At 44.9% G+C, this 25,000-nt stretch overlaps 1 pseudogene across 1 annotated transcript; it reads left to right on the top strand.

The window, feature by feature from the left end:
- The first annotated feature begins 2,973 nt into the window (after positions 1 to 2,973).
- On the top strand, positions 2,974 to 23,510 carry LOC147007804 (uncharacterized; annotated as a pseudogene). The gene is made up of 4 exons (XR_015053882.1): positions 2,974 to 5,765; positions 5,894 to 6,093; positions 6,337 to 6,474; positions 20,785 to 23,510. The product of XR_015053882.1 is annotated as an uncharacterized LOC147007804 (transcript).
- Positions 23,511 to 25,000: the final 1,490 nt, after the last annotated feature.

Genomic DNA, 25,000 nt, shown 5'->3' with positions numbered 1-25,000 from the left:
TGTATACCAGGCTGGGAAATATATTGTTTGTGTTTATGACAGAAAATGGTACATTGAGAACATTGTCACAAGAAATAATGATGAAAATGATGTGTTTGTGAACTTCATGAAGCAAGGAAGGACCACATTCTCATGGCCTCCAGAAAAAAAGAAAGTTCAATGCTGGCTGCCATTACTCGACATTCTTTGCGTGGTTGAGGCCCCTGACATAAAATCTGGTGGACGTCAGTACCAACTGTCACAGCATGACTTTAAGACCTGTTTTCTAAGATGTAAAATTCTGTGCCTCTGAGTGCGAGAAAATCATGATAATGAATGTCATAAAAGATAATGAATGTCATAAAAGTCATTAACGTTTTCTAAGGTATAAAAATTACCAATATTCATTGTCTCTGTATGTGTGTAAATAAAAAAGCTGCTACTCAACGAATCAAATTTGTTCCAATTTATAATTTGCAATCACTCACGAAAGTAATCATTTTCATGTATTTATGAAAAAATAACATCCTTATCACCAATGTCTAATAAGAAGCATAATTTAGCCTCATGCGCCTTGTTCACCTTGTTTTGTACCAAGTGGGCCAAATTGCCATATTTGGCTTCCTAAAACTAGGAGTATGTGCTTTCTCGAGACATTCTGATGCCACAATCTAAAATTTTGCATACTAGTTTATAAAATTCTGCAGTATCTCTTTCCTGGATAGTTCCATTTAAGATTTAGAAACTTCTGAATTTGAAAAACGTGAATAATTATAAAAAACGTGCATGTAAATAAAAATTTATTTTACAATGAAGCCATGGGCGTTCGATAAAATTATTCGGTCAGTAGACATCTTATATGAGGCAATCTTGAGAAAAAAAATTAAGATCCTAAAACCCGAGCAACATGATCAAACCAGGGGACAAAATTGGTCCATTTTTGATCCGTCGGAGGCAAGGGCTTATGTTAAAACTTCTATAATTAATCACCTAACTGTATTATCCAGGCAAAAATGTATCTATGGATAGATAATGCCCCGATAATCACTGTGTTATGAGAAAAAAATTCTAAGTTGTTCCATATTTTCAGGAGTGCTCCTAAAGTTCCACCTTATTTTTGCTCGTTTTTGACAAAAAAAGCCAATTTTAGCTTCCTATAGAGTGAGAAATATGCATCCCAGAAGCTATCTGATGCCATAATTGAAAAATTTGGATGTCAATTAGTAAATATTTGCAATATTAGCTTTCTGGAGGAGTCCATTATAAAATGATAAGCCACTTAAGTTGGAAAAAAATGCATTATTCACATTTGGCATTTTTAGGGCCAAATTTCAGAGGTCTCCAGAGATAGATATTTTTTAAACTATGAGGAATTGAAAGGTAATCTTTTGCATGGTGGGTGGAGCCATATACATCTACATTTAAGAATTTTTCCAGCGAAATCTGAGGAGGTGACCTCACCCTTAGGTGAGTTGGCACGGAATGACCCAAAGTCCTTTCTCGGCCCACCTGAGCTCTTGACCACGAACAAAGCTTTCGTCTGCAGCGTGATGGAGTACTGCTCTCCCTTCTGGGCTGGTGCTCCTGCCTCCCACCTTTCTCGGCTTCACGCTGTGGAAACCAAGGCATTTCGGATCATTGGCACCTCCCGCGATGAGGCTGAGTCTTTGGGCCTCTCACTCTCTCATCGCAGGCTGGTCGGTGGTCTTTCTGTCTTCTACAATCTCCTCTCTTGCCTCACCCCCCCCCTCGCCCCTGCTCTCTCTGCGATTTGACCCCACCACATTTCCGCAGTGCACTCAAGGTCCGCCAACAACCCCCTTCTGCTAAAACTACAAAAATCACGAATCACTGCTCACCTTCACTCTTTCATTTCTCTTATTCCCGCCTTTGGAATAAACTCCCTCACTCAATCCAATCCCGTTCTTCCCTCCAGGCCTTCAAAACAGCTGTTCACCACCACCTCTTATCATCCCCCATCCAAATCCTCGATCTTTTCTACCCCCGATAATCCACCCAAGCCCACCTTCTTAAAATTCCCTGCTTTCGTTCCTGAAAGTCCCTGGAATATCCATTTTGTATTCCCCGTGTTCCCCACCCCATCCCTCTCCCTTCCACAGATCTCCTCATGTCTCTGTTCCCCACTGTTGTGTCTTTCCCACTCCTTCCCCTCTTGTCTCATGCCCTGCCCCCTTGCTGCGCGTTGTGTGTTTGCTCGCATACGAGCCTCGACAAGGTATACAAAAACGGGGATTTTGAGCCCGGGACCCCCTGGGGGAGAAAGGTGTTTTGAACCCGGGACCTCCGTGGGGGAAAAAGGGGTTTTGAACCCGGGGACCACCAGGGGAGAAAGGGGCTTGGATCCTGGGACCACCGGGGGTGGGGGGAACGGGCTTGGAACCCGGGACCCCCGGGAGAAAAAGGGGCTTGGAACGATTCTTCCCCCCCACCCGATAAGTATCTGCACTTTTTCTCTTTCCTGGCATTTTGATTGATTTTGCTTTGAAATTTATTCTTTATATACCTCAGAAAATAAAAAGTTATTTTAATTTATTTATTTTATTATTAATAAATCATTTGTCGATTTCCAACCTGTCCGTGTTTGTCCTTTCCTTCCATTGGTTTGGCATTGTCAGAGATCAAGAGATAACATTGATGCTTTGCCGAGGCAGAGCTCCCCGCTCAGGTAACCACGTGACCTCAAGTTAAACGGAATAATTGGACGGTGGACATTGGAACTCGTGGTTAACTGGGTGGAGTTCGTGGTTTAAAAAAAACCCACCGAACCACAACGTAAATTGTGAGTGGTGGCCCCAGGTCCGGCTCTACCGAGGACAACCGGGGATTAATCCCCCCTGAGTGACGAGCTGGTGTCTCGGTACCCGTGGCCGCAACAATACATTCCCATATACTCACATATCCACATACCCATATATACTCCGTTATGGAGGGAAGATTGTCGATAAATACAAAAACAGAAAATAAAGAACGTTGTTTCGTATCGAGGGAATAATCATCGACGAACTCGGACAGGATTTTCCACTTTCACAACACAATCTGAAACACAAATTATATTCGGCGGCACGTGATCGCGCTGGATCAATCATGTTGGGCGATTTACCTCGAGGTGCACATCTTCTACTCGGCGGCACGTGATCGCGCTGGACCAATCATGTTGGGTGATTTACCTCGAGGTGCACGTCTTCTACTCAGCGGCACGTGATCGCGCTGGACCAATCATGTTGGGTGATTTACCTCGAGGTGCACATCTTCTACTCGGCGGCACGTGATCGCGCTGGACCAATCATGTTGGGTGATTTACCTCGAGGTGCACATCTTCTACTCGGCGGCACGTGATCGCGCTGGACCAATCATGTTGTGTGATTTACCTCGAGGTGCACAACTCATATTCGGCGGCACGTGATCGCGCTGGACCAATCATGTTGGGCGATTTACCTCGAGGTGCACATCTACTCGGCGGCACGTGATCTCGCTGGACCAATCATGTTGGGTGATTTACCTCGAGGTGCACATCTTCTACTCAGCGGCACGTGATCGCGCTGGACCAATCATGTTGGGTGATTTACCTCGAGGTGCACAACTCATATTCGGCGGCACGTGATCGCGCTGGACCAATCATGTTGGGCGATTTACCTCGAGGGGCACATCTACTCGGCGGCACGTGATCTCGCTGGACCAATCATGTTGGGTGATTTACCTCGAGGTGCACGTCTTCCACTCGGCGGCACGTGATCTTGCTGGACCAATCATGTTGGGTGATTTACCTCGAGGTGCACAACTCATATTCGACGGCACGTGATCGCGCTGGACCAATCATGTTGGGTGATTTACCTCGAGGTGCACATCTTCTACTCGGCGGCACGTGATCGCGCTGGACCAATCATGTTGGGTGATTTACCTCGAGGTGCACAACTCATATTCGGCGGCACGTGATCGCGCTGGACCAATCATGTTGGGTTATTTACCTCGAGGTGCACATATTCAGCGGCACGTGATCGCGCTGGACCAATCATGTTGGGTGATTTACCTCGAGGTGCACGTCTTCTGCTCGGCGGCACGTGATCGCGCTGGACCAATCATGTTGGGTGATTTACCTCGAGGTGCACATCTTCTACTCGGCGGCACGTGATCGCGCTGGACCAATCATGTTAGGTGATTTACCTCGAGGTGCACGTCTTCTACTCGGCGGCACGTGATCGCGCTGGACCAATCATGTTGGGTGATTTACCTCGAGGTGCACAACTCATATTCAGCGGCACGTGATCGCGCTGGACCAATCATGTTGGGCGATTTACCTCGAGGTGCACGTCTTCCACTCGGCGGCACGTGATCGCGATGGACCAATCATGTTGGGTGATTTACCTCGAGGTGCACAACTCATATTCGGCGGCACGTGATCGCGCTGGACCAATCATGTTGGGTGATTTACCTCGAGGTGCACGTCTTCTACTCAGCGGCACGTGATCGCGCTGGACCAATCATGTTGGGTCATTTACCTCGAGGTGCACAACTCATATTCGGCGGCACGTGATCGCGCTGGACCAATCATGTTGGGTGATTTACCTCGAGGTGTACAACTCATATTCGGCGGCACGTGATCGCGCTGGACCAATCATGTTGGGTGATTTACCTCGAGGTGCACGTCTTCTACTCGGCGGCACGTGATCGCGGTGGACCAATCATGTTGGGTGATTTACCTCGAGGTGCACAACTCATATTCGGCGGCACGTGATCGCGCTGGACCAATCATGTTGGGTGATTTACCTCGAGGTGCACAACTCATATTCGGCGGCACGTGATCGCGCTGGACCAATCATGTTGGGTGATTTACCTCGAGGTGCACTTTTCCTCGGCGGCACGTGATCGCGCTGGACCAATCATGTTGGGTGATTTACCTCGAGGTGCACATCTACTCGGCGGCACGTGATCGCGCTGGATCAATCATGTTGGGTGATTTACCTCGAGGTGCACGTCTTCTTCTCAGCGGCACGTGATCGCGCTGGACCAATCATGTTGGGTGATTTACCTCGAGGTGCACATCTTCAACTCGGCGGCACGTGATCGCGCTGGACCAATCATGTTGGGTGATTTACCTCGAGGTGCACATCTTCAACTCGGCGGCACGTGATCGCGCTGGACCAATCATGTTGGGTGATTTACCTCGAGGTGCACAACTCATATTCGGCGGCACGTGATCGCGCTGGACCAATCATGTTGGGCGATTTACCTCGAGGTGCACATCCACTCGGCGGCACGTGATCGCGCTGGACCAATCATGTTGGGTGATTTACCTCGAGGTGCACAACTCATATTCGGCGGCACGTGATCGCGCTGGACCAATCATGTTGGGTGATTTACCTCGAGGTGCACATCTTCTACTCGGCGGCACGTGATCGCGCTGGACCAATCATGTTGGGTGATTTACCTCGAGGTGCACGTCTTCTCCTCAGCGGCACGTGATCGCGCTGGACCAATCATGTTGGGTGATTTACCTCGAGGTGCACGTCTTCTCCTCGGCGGCACGTGATCGCGCTGTACCAATCATGTTGGGTGATTTACCTTGAGGTGCACGTCTTCTACTCAGCGGCACGTGATCGCGTTGGACCAATCATGTTGGGTGATTTACCTCGAGGTGCACAACTCATATTCGGCGGCACGTGATCGCGCTGGACCAATCATGTTGGGTGATTTACCTCGAGGTGCACGTCTCAACTCGGCGGCACGTGATCTTGCTGGACCAATCATGTTGGGTGATTTAACTCGAGGTGCACAACTCATATAATCCGTTAAAACGAAACGTTCAATCTTTGTATTTATTTAAAATCATGGACACGTGATTTGGCGGGAACCAATGAGACACCGCGATCTCGCGGTTCGCTTTTTCCCCAAACAGCTCGCGCTCTTCACTCGGTTACCACAGCGTACCGTCCTTCACCTGATACGACGTGCGGTCCACCATGACCCGAGATCTCAGAGAGAACACCCCGGGATCCACGAGCGGCTCCGATGGAGGATACGTGGTCAGTCCGGGAGGTTCGCCGGAAGACCGCGGGTCCATGGTCGATTTATCCGAGGACAAGGGGTCCAGACCCGGTACGTGACGTTCACTCCGTACCGAGAACTTGTGTTTCCCGTGCTGATCCGTGCTGTGTACTAACACAGGAACTCATTGATTTAGTGAATGTCACGATGTCTGGAGCGGAGCCGGAATTGAATTGTGAATGGAATCCCATCCATGACATGTTACCCTCCCTCTTGTACATGTATGACATCATTTTATACCTCATCACTTCATTCATCATTCGATTCCTCTTTTATCTCATTTCCACAAATCAGATGAAGATTTACTTGTGGTGATGGACCTCTGCACCGGCACACAGTCGCCTGTTCTTGAGGACTGCAATGGCATCTTTAACGTCCTCGAGGAATCACTGGATGAGAAGACAAGAGACTTCCCTTTGCTTTCAGAGGAAGGTATGCTCACTGATGCAACACCTTCCCTGTGCATTACCAGGTTGGGAGTTTCTAGCTCGTCCTGTAACAACCTTATTTGAGGCCAAATTATGTTCAATATTGCATTTAAAGATGTGAAGGGTGAACTTAGTTACCACTAAACTTGTCGGCTGTTTGTAAAGCAGAGTTGGTGAGAGTTCTCCAGGAAAGTAATTAATTCTGCTCGATGGATGGAAGTCACAAGTTCAAGGTCGAAGTTTGACCCCAAAATTATTTTCACGAAATTTTAACCTGAAGCTGTGACCTCGACCTTTGACCTGCTTTAAGAACTGTTATGAAACCATTGTCACGGGATAGGTATGTTTGTACTGACTGTGTTTATCTGTTTTGGTAAAATATCATAAAGGTAAACTTGGTGTTGGTTTAATGGTTTGGGTGGTGGACTTGCATTACATGGGTCCTGCGTTCAAATCCCACTGTCCTATTGAATGAATACCGGGTGGGGTTGACTCAACTTGTCATCCTTCTGAAGTTGGCAAAGTGATACCAGCTTGCTGGGATGATTGAGCCGTTTGAGTATCCTGTGTCAGAGTGGTCACCTGTCCAGGATTGTGTCCAATAACCCAGGAGACTGCTGTTAGTCCGTGAGCGAGACAAAAATTCAGTATCAAATTTGGGGCAAAGGGAGACCTTAATTTTTTGGTGAGAAATAACCTATATTTCACGAAAATGTTTGCTGGCCCATCATCCATGTTCGTTTTTAGGCGTTATCCGCGGGGCGCTCTTTGAGGGTCAAACTAACCGATTTTTTTTTCTTTGCAGGTTTGCGAAGTAAAATGTATATATTATATAACTGTCAAGATCAATTTGTGTTTTGATGACAATAATATGGTGTAATTACGTTATATATGTAATTTATTTAATGATAATGAACTACTTTTTCAATCTTCAAACGCATTTTTCTCCAATATCTTTAAAATCAACGAGACCGACTTTGCAGAAGTTCGACTGGAGCCCATACAAGTGGGCATTTTCTCGATTTGCAAACTGAAATGGGAAGATAAGAGGCAAGTCTGTGCCAAATAAAAGTGCCGTTGATTGCAGTCAGCAGAGAAAATGTCACGCCAACATCACAATATGTTAAAGCATACTGCCGCTCTCCAATATTATTATTATCTTGCCAAAACGAAGTTTTTGCAAGATATGTGAGTCAGCTTGTATGTTTTTTTTATTTTTATTTTAATTTTTTTGTTTGTTAGTTTGTCTGTAATCACGTATAAAAAATTCTGCAGAGCACAGTTATCATTGGAAATTTTTGTAACTTCGCATATCAGAGGCCTATAGAGGTCCCTTTCAGCGCACAAAATTTTGAAGGTCAAGGTCACTTTGTCGCAAATCAGGGGAGTGGACGAAACCCTTATTTTTTGAGTAATTTTGATCGGATCGTCTTCAAACTTCATGGGAATATAGTTCATTGTCTGGCGCGCAGCTGATTAATTTTTGGTGGCGATTGGCCTTGACCTTCATGATTCGTGCCTTAGGTCAAACATATTTGACCCCAAGGTCAAATTTTCAAGTTTTAGGAACCATATCGTGTCGTACCTCAAATTGAACACCTCGATGAGTGCTTTCTGGATATGTCAAGCTTGAGACATTATGACGTCATTTGGTGACGTTATGAGGCAAAAGCATATTTTTCATGGTTACTCTGTAGAACGATTCTCATCGGAATCTCTCGTAGGCAGATATTCCTCAAGGAGTCGCTCCTGGTGGATAGCAGCTCTGTTCACCTCAGTGTGACCTGAAAGAAGTCACACGTGGTCACCTTTTGGCAAGATACGGGTCACCCTGCGGGTGATATTGGTTTATTATTATTTATTGACCACCATCACGTACAGAGGGTAAAGAATGAAAGTATACACATCTTAGATATATCGTCGTAGTCCATTAATATAAACTGAATTTAGTCGTGTTCATGGAGCGGTATGCTATAAGTCAAGATGGAAAATTTTACTTTTGTTAAGAATCAATAGTCGTAAATCTGTTTAAGAACTTTGTGGCAAATTTTTGTAACGGAAGACGGATCGCTGTTCATTATAGTTGTAACGGAAGAGCTATCACAGACTGCACGATTAGTCGGGAGATTTTCGTCTCGAATAAATTCAAATTATTTTATTAACGAGATGCTTTCTGGAGAGCACAAGGTCCAGTCTAATTGCGAGATCCATGTCTCACGTTGTCGAAATGTCATCCCGCTGTCACACTGAAGATTGTTATCATTAAAGTGGTTAATTGGCTGAACGTTCAGCTCTTTGCACAAATCGAAAATAATTTCACCGTGTTGGTTTGATCTAGTGTCTGGGTTTCTTGTGTAATAACCGTTTTGCGAGTTAAAACGTTCGAGGTTTGGTATTCGTGCGTTAAGGTCACCCATAATAAATACCTTTTCTTCGTTAATGCATTTTTCATGTATGGTAGCAAAAACATTGAGTTGAAAGTATGGGGAATCCGACGGGGGGATGTAACAGGCCCCAAATATATGATTCGGAACGCACGACAGACTAAACCAGACTTGATCTTTCTCTTTTTTGACACTGCAGACTTGTGGCCATAAGTAATTAGCCACAAGTACCCCGAAAAATACAATGTTCACTACTACGTTTCATTGGTAATTACATACAACATAGTGGGAGGCAATGATAACAGCTGTCTGATTCTGAACTTTGCACTTATTCTTCCCCACTGTCAGATTCTTCCTCTGAAGTATAGCCATCGGTAAGGTTGTCCTCTATGTCGTCTGTCATATTGGTACAGTCTTTTAGCCTACACTCGTCTGTGCACTTCAAGCCGCACTTCAAGCCATTGACTATACATTCGCAGGTTGGGAGTTCACAAACACGGCGGCATTTGCATGACATGAACTCCAGTACTACTTGTGGTGCAGGTGGACCACTCATCCACAGAACATCCAGATTGCCGTCGTCTACAACGACCCAGCCATACCCAGGCTCAGGAGCTGGCACATCAGGATTGGCCTCCAAGCTCCGTCGCCAGACTGCACACTGATAGTTTGCTCGATGTGCATGTTGTTCCAGGCAGTCCTTGCATGGAGGTAGTTGTCCAGACTCGACTCCCCCCTTCTTCGCTCGCCACATGCTGAACCTCAGGGCATTCACGCCCGTCTCGGGAGTCCTGGCTGCATATAGGCGACAGGTGAATGACTCCAGTGCCGACAACATGTCAATTGTGAGGGACCAGGTTTCGCCTAGAGCTGCGAAAGTATCGCGGAACACCTTTTCCTTGCACATCAGCTTGAAGCCTTTGATTTTGCCGACACCAGAAAAGGCACCAACCGTATCGCATCCAGTATATGCATGTAGACCAGGCAAGGCCAGACAAACTTCATCCCCCATCATTTCTTCCATTTTGTCAATGCTAAGTATCCTGTTCCTGCCCTTTGCAGCGACGCGCATGTACAGCCTGCACGGTATCCTCCTGCAGAATGCCAGACACAATATCAAGACATCAGTGTCTTCTGACACTATGACGACTGACTTGAATTTGGATTTCCCGGCATGAGCTGCATGCAACAATAGCCACGTATCAGCTTCTTCCTGGTTTGAAGCAAGTTGCTGAACATCCAATGTGACTCCATCCTCTGTCATCCTGAAGCACTTGCTACCATATGTCACGAACAGCTCCTTCCCACCAAGTTTGTTCTGTTTATTCTGCCAGTCCTGAGCGAAGAAGTGGGTAAGGTTTTCCTTGCTAGCAGAACATGCCAACAAACGCTTCCAGTTCTTTATTCTATGTGTTGGGATGATAACCGAAAACAGGACTCCTTGAGATGAACCACGCTTTACTCGTTCTGCATTCTTGATGGAGAAATCCCGATAGACATCGAAGACTACGTCTATGCGTTTGCTGCCTGGGTAGGTCTGCAAGACAGTTTGGAACAGCTCCTCGGAAACTTCTGCAAATGTTCGGTTGCCACCACTCATCTTATGGACCAGGGCCATGCCATCAATGATAGAAGCACTTGGTAACGCAACGTCATTTGCAGGAGAGATATCCTTCTATATATATCAATATCAACTCACTCTCGCCAGATTCCAATTTCCGACAATATTTCTACTTACAAACTCGCAAGAATATAAGAAAGATGTATATATTTTGGTGTAAAATAAACTTGACAAAACGGATATAAGCTGCATGCAGTGAAATAAGAGAAAATCGCATTTAAACGTTTGAAATTCAATTCATTTGCAGTTAATTTCCACTCTAAATTTAAGGATTGATCGACTTTATAATAGGAAATCATCTCATTCGAGCATTGGATAAAGATGCAGGATATGAATGGACGTAAAATGCCGCGAAAAAAGGAATTGTTATTTTTACACCCTACTAGCGCCCCCTCGCGGATATCGCCAAAAAACGAACCTGCATGAAGGGCCAGCAAGCGATTTCCGAAACTAAATAAAACATGATGACCTACCAAAAAAATGACATGCCGCTTTGCCCCTCGTTTGATACCGATCTCCCAAATTTGGGGGTCCAGCTCATGGACTATGTCGCAGCACTGATGCTCTGTCTGTACAGAGTGTGGTCTTCATGGATGGATCATAAAGGACGCGTTTAACATTACCCATCACTGAGGGTCAGGGACTTGAACTCTCATGAGCACCTCACGAATTAAATAATTTACAGTTAATCATAACCTCTTTTAATTGAGGAAAGTGTGAAAATGTAATGTATAATGCTTAATTCATGTTTGTTTACTTGTTTACCAGCAAATACTTCCTGTCGCTTCGCTGTTGTGAATATTCAAGGGAAGAGGGAGAGGGGGTAGAGGAGGAGGTGAAGGAGGGCGGGGACGAGGTAAAGGAGGGATGGGAAGGATAGAGGAGAGGAGGGAGGTGAGAGGAAAAGAGGGAGAGAGGAGGGAGGTGAGAGGGGAAGAGAGAGAGAGGAGGGAGGGGAAGGATAGAGGAGGAAAAGGGGTAGGGGAGAGAGAGAGAGGGAGAGAGAGAGAGAGAGAGAGAGAGAGAGAGAGAGAGAGAGAGAGAGAGAGAGAGAGAGAGAGAGAGAGAGAGAGAGAGAGAGAGAGAGAGAGAGAGAGAGAGAGAGAGAGAGAGAGAGAGAGAGAGAGAGAGAGAGAGAGAGATCGGGCGAGGAGAGAGGCAGAGGGAGAAGGTAGAGAGGGAGGAGATGGGGGAAAGTTTGGAGGGGGAGAGGAGGGGGAGGGGGATCCAGGAAGATGTGACGCCGAGTTGAACTCCCATTTTGGAAACAACACACACATTTATGAATCACCCTGTCTGTGAAACACCGGGGTGACAGTATTTAGCTGGGTCTGGATTCAAACCCAGGCGAGACAGCTGAGAGCGAGCATGCGTTCCTCTCGGCTATCCTGCCGTGATCTGGTAATTCATTGCTGTTGAGGGTGGGGGAGGTAGCATGAGGGGGAGGGGGAATCGTGAAGGGGGGAGGCAGCTTGAGGGGAAGAGAAGGCAGCTTCAGGGGAGGAGAAGGCAGCACGAGGGAAGGGGAATGTTTCATTTCACTCATTTCAAGCGGAGGTTCAAACCAAAGCAAACAACAATGAGCTTCGCAGCGAAGCAGAGGTGATTTTTGCTCACGCCATATGCAGATGTAAGCAGCAAGGATGGTTCATGAAGATGATGTCAGCTGACTTCCAAGCAGAGGGAAGATGACCCCGGTAAAATGATGGAGTGAATGGAGCAGAATGTTTGTAAGTACAACGTGCCGTCGTTTGATTCAAGCCGTCCCGGAAGCGACGGGTACCTCCACTGATGGATACATAAAGCTCAAATATTTTTTGTTTTGTTTTTTTGTTTCCGCACGCACACGAAGCGAAAGGTGGAGTTAAGCAGTTTGTTCACTTTGTCTGTCCGTCAGTCTGTTGACAAACATCAGTTTATGTTCAGGGAACAACTCCATTTCAGTTGAAAGTTATATTTTGAACATTAATCGGAAAACAAACCTGTAGTTTGTCTTTACTTTGGCGATGAATCCGTCCTGATCTCACATGCATGGAGAGGAGGAAGATAATCGTTTTAATCTGCCTGCAAAAATGAAACAAAATTGGAAACCATTCCAAACAGGAAACTTACTGTTTTTAAGGATGTTATAAAGGACACAAACAACAGTGTTCCATCTCCATCTCGAGGCACTGAAGCGAGTGTACCAGTTACCCACCCGTAGGATGTCAAGGCAGAAAGAAAATAATGACACCAATGTGCCCTTTGTGGTGTTTTATGGGTGAAACCTGCAATGCCTTCATCAAGTATTCACACCTCTCGACTTTTTCACATTTTGTTGTGTTCCAGCCTGACCTCAAAATTGATTAAATTTAAATGTTTTTCACTCATCAACACAAAATACCCCATAATGACAAAGGGAAAACATCTTTTTTGAAATTTTTACAAATTATTTAAAACTGAAAAGCTGAAATGTCTTTCGTCAATGCGAATTCAATCCTCGAAGTCAATACTATGTTATGTTGCAGTGTTGCTTTGGCTGTATACTTGGGGTAATTGTCCCGTTGGAACGTAAATCTTCGCCGCAGTCGAAGGTCTTTTGCACTCTGAAGCAGGTTCTCCTCAAGGAGGAGGAGATTGGGACCATACTCTGTGCAGAGCGTTGGTGCTGCTTCAGCAGTCTCCTTGGCTATTGGGCACAATCCTGGACGGGTCGCCACTCCGACACAGTATACCAGCATACTGGCACTCACTTTGCCGACCTCGGAAGGATGACAGGCCGAGTTAATCCCACCTGCTATTCAACAGCTGAGTGGGATTTAACTCAGGACCCGAGGATCCAAAGCCCGGCACCCTAACCATGAAGCCAACATCAGGCAGCCAACTCCTCAAGGATTTGCTTGTATTTGGCTCCATTCATTTTTCCCTCTTTCCTTGCAAGTTTCCCAGTCCCTGCCGCTGAAAAGCATCCCCATAACATGATGCCGCCGCCACCATGCCTCACGGTAGGGATGGTTTTGGATGGGTGAGGAGCTGTGCTCAGTTTCTGCCAGAAGCAGTGCTTTGCATTCAGACCAAAGAGTTCCATTTTCGTCTCATCAGACCACACAATGTTTTGCCTCTTGCTCGCAATGTCTTCCACGTGCCTTTTTACGAACTCAAGACGTGCTGTCATGTGCCTTTTTCTCAGGTCTGGCTTCCGTCTTGCCATTCTCCCATTAAGCCTAGATTTTTGAAGTGCTGCAGAGACTTTTGTCCTTCTGACAGGTTCTGCCATCTCAGTAAAATAACTCTGTAGTTGTGTCAGAATGGTTGTTGGGTTCTTCTTTACCTCCCTGACAAAGGTCCTTCTTGTCTGGTTGCTCAGTTTGTTCGGATGGCCAACTCTAGGAAGAGTCTGGGTAGTTCATATTCTTTCCATTTTCTTGTGATGGAGCTCACTGTGCTCTTTGAACCTTTCTGCACTAGAAATTGATTTCATATCCTTCCCCAGATCTACGCATCCTCACAATTTTATCTCAGAGTTATATGGACAGTTCCTTCGACTTCATGGAAGAGTTTCTGCTCTGACCTCCACTGTCAACTGTGGTACTTCATCTGGAAAGGTGTGTTTCTTTTTCGAAATCGATGTGCAATCATTTAAATTGACCACAGGTGGACTCCAATCAAGTTTTTTTTTGTACACATTATCGAGACTCTAATTAGAGCGAACACACAACGCACAACAAGGGGGGCAGGAGAGTGAAAGGCAAATCAATGGGGAACAGAGATATTAGGAGCTCTGTGGTAGGGTGAGGATGGGGCGGGGAACACGGGGAATACAAGATGGACAATACAGGGACTTTCAGGAAGGAAAGCAGGGAATTTGAATGAGGTGGGTTTGGGGTGGATGAACTGCGGTAGAAAAGACAGTGGTTTTGGATGGGGGAAGATAAGATGTGGTGGTAAACAGTTGCTTTGAATACCTGGAGGGAAGAGTGGGATTGAAGAGAGTGTGGGGTTTGTTCCAAAGCCGGGAAAAAGGAGGAATGAAAGAGTGAAGGTGAGCAGTGATTCTTGGTTTTGGCAGTTTTTGAAGAAGGGGGTTGTTGGCGGACCTTGAGCACCCTTTGGAAATATGGTGGGGTCGGCGAGACCGGAGAGGAGACAGGAGAAGACAGAAAGACCACTGGCCTGCCGGCAGTGAGAGAGAGAGTGAGAGGCCCAAATACTCAGTCTCACCGCGGGAGATGCCAATGATACTAAATGCCTTGGTATCTACAGCGTGAAGCCGAGAAAGGTGAGAGGCGGAAGCACCAGCCCTGAGAGGAGAGCAGTACTCCATCAGGCTGCGGACGAAAGCTTTGCATGTGGTCAGGAGCTGAGGTGGGCCGAGGAAGGACTTTGCACGACAGAGGATGCTCAGTCGACGACTTGCTTTGGAGGCCAGTTTGAAAATGTGGCTTTCCCTGGAAAGATTATGGCAGATAGTGAGACCCAGAAGCTTAAGTGAAAGGGCTTCTTCCATATGATTGTTGAGAAAGTAGATTGGGGGGGGGTCCAGACTGTCCTTTCCAAGAGGCATCGTGAGAGTGTGAGATTTGTCAGGATTGAAAGACATGTTCCACGTGTTGGAGCAGTTTGTGATTTTTATCCAGATCTGCAGAGAGCGAAGATGCTGCTTGCCAGTCTGAGGGATGACAGATGGTACAGCAGAGGGTGGAGTCATCAGCAAAGAGATAAAGAGGATTTTCCAGAGAGTCGGAGAGATCATTGATGAAAACCAGAAAAAGAACAGGGCCCAGAATGCTGCCTTGAGGAACTCCAGCCTGGACAGGAAGAGGGGATGAGAGAACTCCATTTAGGGCCACATGTTGACTGCAACAGGAGAGGAAGTAGAGCGAGATGTCTGGCTGTCATGAGAGAACCAGAGAACATTGACAAGCATGTGTTCAGATGAACCGATTGGAGGGGTGGAAGAACAACAGATATTTTCAGGGAAATTGGTCGAAATCAGATGCAGAAGAGATGGAGGCCCATTGGTTGAGATCCTGGTTGGGAAGTTGACCGATTGAGTCAGTCTCAATGAGTCGCAGGTATTTTTCTGAAGTATCATGGCAGGTGACGGAGGTACCCAAACCCACCCAACTGTCAAGATGGCAGTTGAAGTCACCACATATGAGGAAGAGAGAGTTGGGATGAGAGGATAAGTTGGTCCATGTTTTCGGAGAGTGAAGTGTAAATGGAGTCATCACTGTTTTGGTGGACAGAACAACACACATATATTGTGTATTTTGGTGGACAGAACAACACATATATATATATATATATATATATATATATATATATATATATATATATATATATATATATATATATATATATATATATATATATATATATATATATATAACAACACACATGTCGGCCGGGGTTCGGTGCTGATAAACGACCACGAGGGGGAGCAGAAGGCTCGTCTCCACCGAACACCACGGAATTTAGGTCGTGACTCTTGGATAAGTCCGAAAGGTCACGGTTACCTAAGCGGACCGTGGTCGCCAATATTTCGACGGCGTGAGGTGGGGTCCACTTGTATATTCCAATTTACCTCAGTACTCACGCCCTCTTACTACCGTTGAAACCACACCCTCGGCCGACTCTTTCAGAACCGAGTCGCATGTACCGACTCGGGTCTGGCGTACTGAGCGGGAGTTACCAGAGCCGCGCCGGTTCCAATGACAACTTACTGCACACAGCCTCCCTAATTCCCAATACGCACAGTGCTAAACCAATGAAAGAAAGTGACAGACAACGAGCTGGTACATTGAACAATTGGGGGGGATTATTTATAATGGGGCAGGGGAGCACAGAGAGCAGAGTTATCACGATTATCAGAAATGCAATTTACAATGTACAAGGCACTTTAACAGTTTCCACTTACAGGACGGTGCCACACACAAACACACACACGCAAAATAAATGGACCCCGTTTGGTCCTAATTTGGCCTTTCAGTTCGGAGAGAAGGCGAGCTGAGGGCAAGAGCCGACACTTGCACCTGTCCGCCTCATGCTTGTCTGGCCGAGCTTGTCCGGTGGCGGGACTCGAACCCACCGCCACAACGCAGCACCAGGGACGAGGGAAAGAGTGACGGACGCCAGCCAGCACTTAGGCAGACGAGGCGAGAGATGATGAGGTGACCGGCGATCAAGCCCGAAAAAGCTTCTCCTGATCAGGCGACACCAGGCGAGCAGACCCAGACCGCCAGACAGAATCTCAGGTGTGCCAAGGAAGGACTTTAGCACAATGGAGGATGCCAAGTTGGCAATTGACTTTGGAGGCCAACTTGGAGATGTAGCTTTCCTCGAAAAGATCATGGTCGACAGTGAGATCCAGAAACTTCAATGAAAGGACTTCCTCAAAAGGAATGTTGACAAAGTAGCTGTGTGGTGGAGGGGGATTCCAGGCGGTCCTTTCGGAGACATAGTGAGGGTGTGAGTTGTCAGGACAGAACGGAAAATGGATGGAGCACAACCGAAAAATCGGAGAGGAAATCCTGCTGTCCTCTGCAAGAGAACTGAAATTGGGACATAATTTCACCTTTCAGCAATCCGAAGCACGCAACCAAAGCCACATTGGAGTGGCTGAGGAACAAAACGATATCCTTGAGTAGCCCAGTCAGAGCCCCGACCGAAATTCAATCAAAAATCTGTGGCATGACTTGAGTATTGCTGTCCATCAACGCTCAGGTTAGGTCAGGGTCAGGTATGGGAGCATGCGCCAGAGCAGTGTGTCCCTTTGTCCACTTTCCGCTGGTACTCGAGGGGCCTCTGTCGGGTCACCCCAGGCAAATGCCTGGCCCATCCCCATCTCCTTGAGATGCCGATCAATCTGCTGCAACCACAAGGCACGTGGTCGGCCCACTGGCCTCCTCCACTCATGAGACTCCTCGCTGAGAGAATCTGGTAAGCAGGATCAGCATCAGGAAAACAAGCCACATTTCCATACAGCCGCAGCTGACGCTCACGGACGAGGCAGGTCCAAATCTCATTTGAGTCTCTCTCAGCAACCGCTCGTTGGACATAAAGTCCGACCATGGATAGCCAAGGAATCCCCGAAGAGACCTGTTACCAAAGGAATTAAGTCTCCGTCTCAGATCCTTGGTCAGAGTCCAAGTCTCACATCCATAGAGCAAGACTGGAAGCACCAAGGTCCTGAAGACTCAGACTTTCGTCCACCAGCACAGGTACCTGCAGCGCTACACCCCATTATTAAAGTAAATTCATGACTCTCCAGGCACGACCCGGACGTATATTGACCTCTGACTTACAGCCAGCAGAGACATGAATATCACTGCCAAGGTAAGTGAATATTTTCACGACCTCAACATCCTCAGCACAAAAAGGTGCAGACAGGACAGCAGCATCCAAGATGTCACTGAAAGCCTGGATCTTAGTTTTGACCCAGGAAACCCGTAATCCCAGCGGTCCAACTCCTCATTCAGCACTTGAAGGGCCCCCAAAAGGATATCTAAAGTCTCTGCAAAGATGACTGCATCATCTGTGAAATCAAGGTCAGAGATCTTGACATTCCCAAACGATGCACCGCGGCTTGATCTCTCCAACATCCTTCCTGGAATCCAGCCCATACAAGTGCTGAAAAATGTGGGGGCCAGTACACACCCCTGACGAACTCCAGTAACAACTGGAAATAAGTCAGAGATGGTACTGTTACGAATCTGGAACCCATCACACACAACAGCCAGGGTCCCTATGGAACAGTTATATCCATAAACCATGTATCTAGTCAGGGTTCCTTCCCCTTTGTTTAATGGGTGAATCATTGTACGTGCGCTGTGAATTATTTCATAGTGAGACCTTTTGTTCCATCAAATACTACAACAACAATATCCTCCGTCGTTTCTCGTCCCAGCATCATCCATCGGCACCATTAAACACGTGCGTGTCAGCACGTACATGGGTGGAGTTTCCTCGGCCACCAGAGCTCCGACTCCACCCTAGAGAGATGGAATATTCCCCGACCATTGAGAGGTGAGACGTCTCAGACACCGATTTTCCCACGAACCCCAGACCATTGAGAGGTGAGACGTTTCAGACGGCGATCCTTCCCATGAAACCCCAGCCCACAGGAGAAATGCAATATAAGGAACGCCAGGGCCTTGGAAACGGCGTCAGGGTTGGGCGATCGGGTTTGAGGTGCCGGAGATCGACTCGTCTGGTCTGGTCTGGTCGGCTTGGCAGCGATCGGGTTCGAGATGCCGGAGATCGACTTGTCTGTTTTGGTCTGGTCGGCTTGGCAGCGATCGGGTTCGAAGTGCCGGAGATCGACTCGTCTGGTCTGGTCGGTTGGCAGCGATCGGGTTTGAGGTGCCGGAGATTGACTCGTCTGTTCTGGTCTGGTCGGCTTGGCAGCGCTTGGGTTCGAGGTGCCGGAGATCGACTCGTCTGGTCTGGTCTGGTCCACTTGGCAGAGATCCGGTTTGAGGTGCCGGAGATCGACTCGTCCACGTATCGTTGGTGAGTCAACTTTCCTGTTTCTTTGGATGTTCTTCTATTGGTTGTTAGGGTGTATCCATGTCCTTGTTTGTTGATGAGGTTACTCAGTGGGTCCAGAGCATGACAAAACAAGAGGGTGGAAAGACTGTCTCCCTGCAAGATCCCATGCCATATCTTCACATCTGGTATTTCAATATTTCCTTCTGACTGCTGCATTGTCAACGTGGTATTCCAGAGTTTTATTGCTTTCTCAGTCAGTTTGATTACTTGGGGATTGATTTTGTACATTTACATGAATTTTATCATCCATGAATGTTGAACACTGTCAAAAGCTTCTTTATAGTCCATCCAGGTGGTGGACAATTTGGTTCTTACACTTTGAAATTTTCAAGTTCGTCCTTGTTCAGTCGTGGGTGGTGGCCCTTTTGTTCTACCTCTGAACCTCCTTGTTGGGTTCGGTGATGGAACATAATTTCTCTCATGATTCCTGTTGGAAGTTTGTATGTTGTACGGAGACATGTTATTGGCCGGTAATTGTGAAGAAGTTGGGGTTCTTCAGATTTTTAGATGAGAAATGTGTTTCCTTCGACGAACCACTCACACACTTCCTTTTCCTCTTGCATCAGTTGTTTGAATGTCCTGGTGTTGTGATTGTGAAGCGCATCAACTTGTTTCAACCAGAAGTTTGTCATTCCATCTGTGGCTGGATTTTAAAGTTTGGTGCCATTTTTTGAAGTTGTTTTTAATTATTTATTTCTTCATCAACAATCACTGGGGACATTTCCACAACCTACATGGTGCTTCTTCTTTTCCCAGTCCACGATACATTCTGCTTCCTTGTTATGTTCCTTTCGATCTCCAAGAATTCATTTTCAGAATGTTTCCCCATCTTTTCTTTTTCAGGGGGAGTTGACACATTCTGCTTTTGTTTCCCTTATTCGTGGAAGAATCTCTTCGGGTTACTCTCAAACATGTGGTTTTGTTTTCTGCTGTTGTTTGCTTCGTCATTCGGTGGTGTTTTTATTTATTTATTCATTTGTCTTTCAAGCTATCATTTCCAGATTGAGTTTGTTTTCAACACTCAAGCACTTGTGGACTTTGTCTCCAATTTTGTGCTCATTTTTTATTTTTCGAATTCCTCTTTTTAGTTTTGGGTTTCTCTTTCCTTTCCTGAACTGTTGTATTTGTCGAATGTGTTCGCTGTGTCTGTGTGCGTTTGTGTCTATCTGTCTATGTGTCCACGTCTTCATATTCTCACTTTAAAATTTTCTCTGTTTCCGCTTGACGATGGATGAGAAATTTTAGAAAATAGGAGGAACACCCGATGGAGAATGTTTTTATTGTTAACATTGTCGTCATATGTCACATGGTATGGCAGCCATATTGAATTAAAGGGAAAATTTGAATATCATTTTCTCTGAAACCGCTCAACGAAAAAAAATTGAAACCTTGCATATGTTATCAACTCCACATGGGGTATTTCGTGCGATAATGATGATGTCATCAGTGAAGTCTTCTTCCAGCCATGATTGGTTTAGTTGAAATCCTTCTCTGAAAAATCTGAAACTTCATTTATCTGATCTCTGACCAGACGTGAGTGAATCATTAAATTTTTGACGTTCATAACCCATTCAAAGAAACAATGTGATATAATGGGGTGCATGGATGATACGAGCTCGTGGGCCATGATATTAGTGGGCCATAATAGTGGCGTGCTAAGTTAATAATGGTAATTTTGTTCAGAATGAACGTGCAAGGTGAGACTATGTGCTCTCCGAGTGCTGTTAAAGTTGCAAAAGTGATTTATTGATGTTTTTGCCCCATTCTTAATTTGCAGAGAAAAAATTTGAAACGTCTTCAAGTGTCAACTGTTCCTCGTCATTGGACAGAGAAGTTTCTTTCGATAACCTGACAGGTACTTTTGTCAGGATGTTGAGAAGTTTAGGGGTGTGTCTTCAAACAACAACTGTGACAAGTGTATCAATGTCTTGCAACAGGAGAGCCAAAGAAGTGAGAAGACAAACAATTTTGCTGTTACTAACAAAGACTTCACCTCCTCATCGTGTATAAAAGATGTGTTGAAATATGCACAGGTGAGACGTCATACAGGTGCACTGTGTGTCAGAAGGGATTTGATTCTTCTTCATGTCTGTTGACACATCAAACGTTGCACACCGGTGAGAAATCCTTCAAGTGTTCACAATGCAGGAAGGTTTTCTGTTCTTCATCAAATTTATATCGTCATCAAAAAACACATTCGGCGGAGAAACCCTACAAGTGCTTTGTTTGCAACAACGCGTTTAATCAGTCATCACAATTACATGAGCACCAGATATTGCACACCGGAGAGAAACCCCACAATTGTTCAGTGTGTAACAAGACGTTTGCTCAAACATCAACTGCATCGGCACATCAAAAGAATACACACCGGAGACAAACCTTACAATTGTTCTGTATGTCACAAAGCGTTCAATCATTCATCTAACTTTCACAAACATCAAAGAACACACACCGGAGACAAACCTTACAATTGTTCTGTATGTCACAAAGCGTTCAATCATTCATCTAACTTTCACAAACATCAAAGATTACACACCGGAGGAAACCTTACAAGTGTTCTGTGTGTCACAAAGCGTTTAATCAATCATCTAACTTTCATAAACATCAAAAAACACACACCGGAGAGAAACCTTTCAATTGTTCTGTGTGTCACAAAGCGTTTAATCATTCATCTAACTCTCATAAACATCAAATAATACACACCGGAGGGAAACCTTACAAGTGTTCTTTGTGTCACAAAGCGTTTAATCATTCATCCAACTTTCATAAACATCAAAAAACACACACTGGAGAGAAACCTTACAAGTGTTCTGTGTGTAACAAAGCGTTTAATCAAGCATCGAACTTACTCATTCATCAAAAAATACACACCGGAGGGAAACCCTTCAATTGCTCTGCGTGTAACAAGGTCTTCTCTCATCAATCAACTTTATCGAGACATCAAAGAATACACACCGGAGAGAAATCTTCCAAGTGTTCAGTGTGCAAAAAAGTGTTTAATCAAGCATCGAACTTACATACTCATCAAAGAATACACACCGGTGAGAAACCTTACAAGTGTTCTGTGTGTAACAAAGCGTTTAATCAAGCATCGAACTTGCTAACTCATCAAAGAATACACACCGGAGAGAAACCCTTCAAATGTTCTGTGTGTAACAAAGCGTTCAATCACTTATCAACTGCGTCGGCACATCAAAGAATACACAGCGGAGAGAAACCTTACAATTGTTCTGTGTGTCACAAGGCGTTCAGTTATTCATCTAACTTTCATAAACATCAAAGAATACACACCGGAGAGAAACCTTACAAGTGTTCTGTGTGTCACAAAGCCTTTAATCAAGCATCGAACTTGCAGACTCATCAAAGAATACACACCCTAGAGAAACCCTACAAATGTTCTGTGTGTAACAAGACCTTCACTCAATCATCAACTCTATCGACGCATCAAAGAATACACACCGGAGAGAAACACTACAAATGTTCTGTGTGTAACAAGGCCTTTACTCATTCATCATCTGCATTGAGACATCAAAGAATACACAGCGGAGAATAACCCTTCAATTGTCCTGTGTGCAACAAAGCGTTTAATAATCCATCACCTGCATCGAGACATCAAAGAATACATCAAAGCAAAATAATTTGCAGGAACAGGTGCGAGTATATGATGCCACAGATGGGATGGAAATAATAAGGAATCCAGTGCCATCGATTGAAAAGAAGAGAAATGAAAAACACAAAAAGATTCATCAGCAAATATACACCGACAACTGGGAGAACGACAAAAGAGCAGGAAGATTGTGAAAAGATCTGGAAAGAGTTGGGGAGAGACAAAGAAGGTACCTTGCAGTGGCTTGGAAGACGTCATGTGAACTGGGATGGACAACGAGTCAGAGTACAGTGTCCATAGAAAGTCAACACCCCCTTTCAAAATTGTCACCTTTTGATGTCTTATCGCCTGAAATTAAATATCATTAAATCAGACTTTTTACATCTTTATTTACACATCGCAACCCACAACTTCTCAGTGAAAGATAAATTATACAAATTTCAGAAAATTTATTAAAAACACAAAAATAGAATATCTTGGTTGGATAAATGACGACCCCCCTTATGACGGCAATTGCAAACGAGTTCAGGTGTAACCAATCACCTTCAAAATCACACACCAGGTTAATTGACCTCCACCTGTTTAAATTGTAGTGAATCTGATGATTTCAGAATAAAACAAGTGGTGCCAGGCACAACAAATTCCGCCCATTTAAGGCATAAAGTTATTTTGGGGGATCAAATTTAAATTTGATACATCCTTAACCTGAATGTTGATTATAAGGAATAGAATAAGGAATATTTTAGTCTTAGTTTGAAGTCAATTAAACCACTTTTGACGAAGTTATAACCGTAAAATGATTTTGACCTTTCAAGGCCACGTCAGGTCAAAGGTCATGGTGTCAAATGAAAGCCAATAAAGGACTTGATATATGTCTTCCACAGTAAACACGCATATTCCTAACCTTTTTATCCCGCCCCCCCCCACCCCCCGGAGAGAGGGAGCGGGATATTGTAATCGTCCGGTTTGTTTGTCTGTTTGTAATTTGGCGAAATCTTCGATTTTGTCAAATATGTTGGTCTGTTCCGTTTGTTGGTTTGTTTGTTTGTCCGGTCGTCTACAGCCCAAACAGCTGGACCAGTCGTTCTTAAAATTTTACACCTGATAGGCAATCCAACTGAGACGGTCCACGTCCAAACCCCGTCTCAATCGGACTAAACGTCACGACGTGACGTCACAACGTGAAAACATATTTTTGGACATAACTCAGTTGACGCCAAATTAAACTTTATTCAAATATCTAAATGATTACTAAATGCATATTATTACAAATTACGCATAGTTTTCGCAAGCGTATGACGTCAAAGTTTTTAGCTATTGGCATGATTTAAAAAAAATTCTATTCGTTCTTCAGGTCACAATTCTTAACCGATTTGGATTAAATTTTAACAGCTGATAGAAATCCACAGTGCAAAAAGATATATGACTTTTGGTGATGTTCAAGATCAGGATCTGGATTCTACATCACTTTATATTATCGCCCATTATAAACCAATGGGTAATTTTGTGAATTACACATGGCTATTTCTCAAACAGTTTTGCACTTATTATATTGAAACTTATACTGTCTATTTATGCATGTAATATTAACATGTGTACAAAGTTTGATCGAAATTGACCCAAGGTCAAGGTCAGGGTCACCGAAAACATGAAAAACACACATATAAAATACATATTTTTGTTTTCCAACATATTTCAAACCTGATAACGGGATCGGAAAGCTGGTTGAAAAGCAATGTTCCTTGGTATTTTCAAATATTTTCTTCGATCAGAATGAAGGCAACAAGCACCGATGATAAGTTGTTGAATGTCACATGGTGGCTTTAAATGAGTTGTGAAAATTTTCAATCTGCTGCTGTTACCATGACAACGCATGCCTGATAATTGCTATTTGTGACGTCGCGTCATTTTATTAATGTATGAACAAATAACCACACATTCCGTGACATTACAGCTTGGACCACCACACGGAAAGGTCAACTAATTCGCCAAGTGTCATGCTAAGCACGATTTTTCATTTGTCTGTCTGTCTGTTAGCAACTTTACGGCAAAACGGCTTTTGAAAACACTATCAAATTTAATCCACAGGTGGGCAATGAACCTTGGACGACCCCACTAACTTTTGGGTCCAATTGGATCAAAGGTCAAGGTCACTTAAAAAGATCAAAATCGTTTTTCGCTCATAACTTCGTCAAAAATCATCTGATTTACTTCAAACTAAGCTTAGAGTGAACCTTATTGTATTTGTCACTTATAACCCCACCCATTGCTACAGCGAAAAATGCATATTTGTGAAATCGGTATGGTCCGAAGTTTGGGGGTCATGGTCATCGGTCAAAATTACATATTTTCCATGAAAACTAAAACATGGTTACGAAAATACAAC

This window comes from Eptatretus burgeri, chromosome 25 (assembly GCF_056783735.1).
Source record: "Eptatretus burgeri isolate ZD-2024b chromosome 25, Ebu_testis_v1, whole genome shotgun sequence".
In the NCBI taxonomy this organism is placed as follows: Eukaryota; Metazoa; Chordata; class Myxini; order Myxiniformes; family Myxinidae; genus Eptatretus; species Eptatretus burgeri.
The sequence above is the reverse complement of the archived record's forward strand: the minus strand, read 5'-3'. Positions and strand labels throughout refer to the sequence as shown.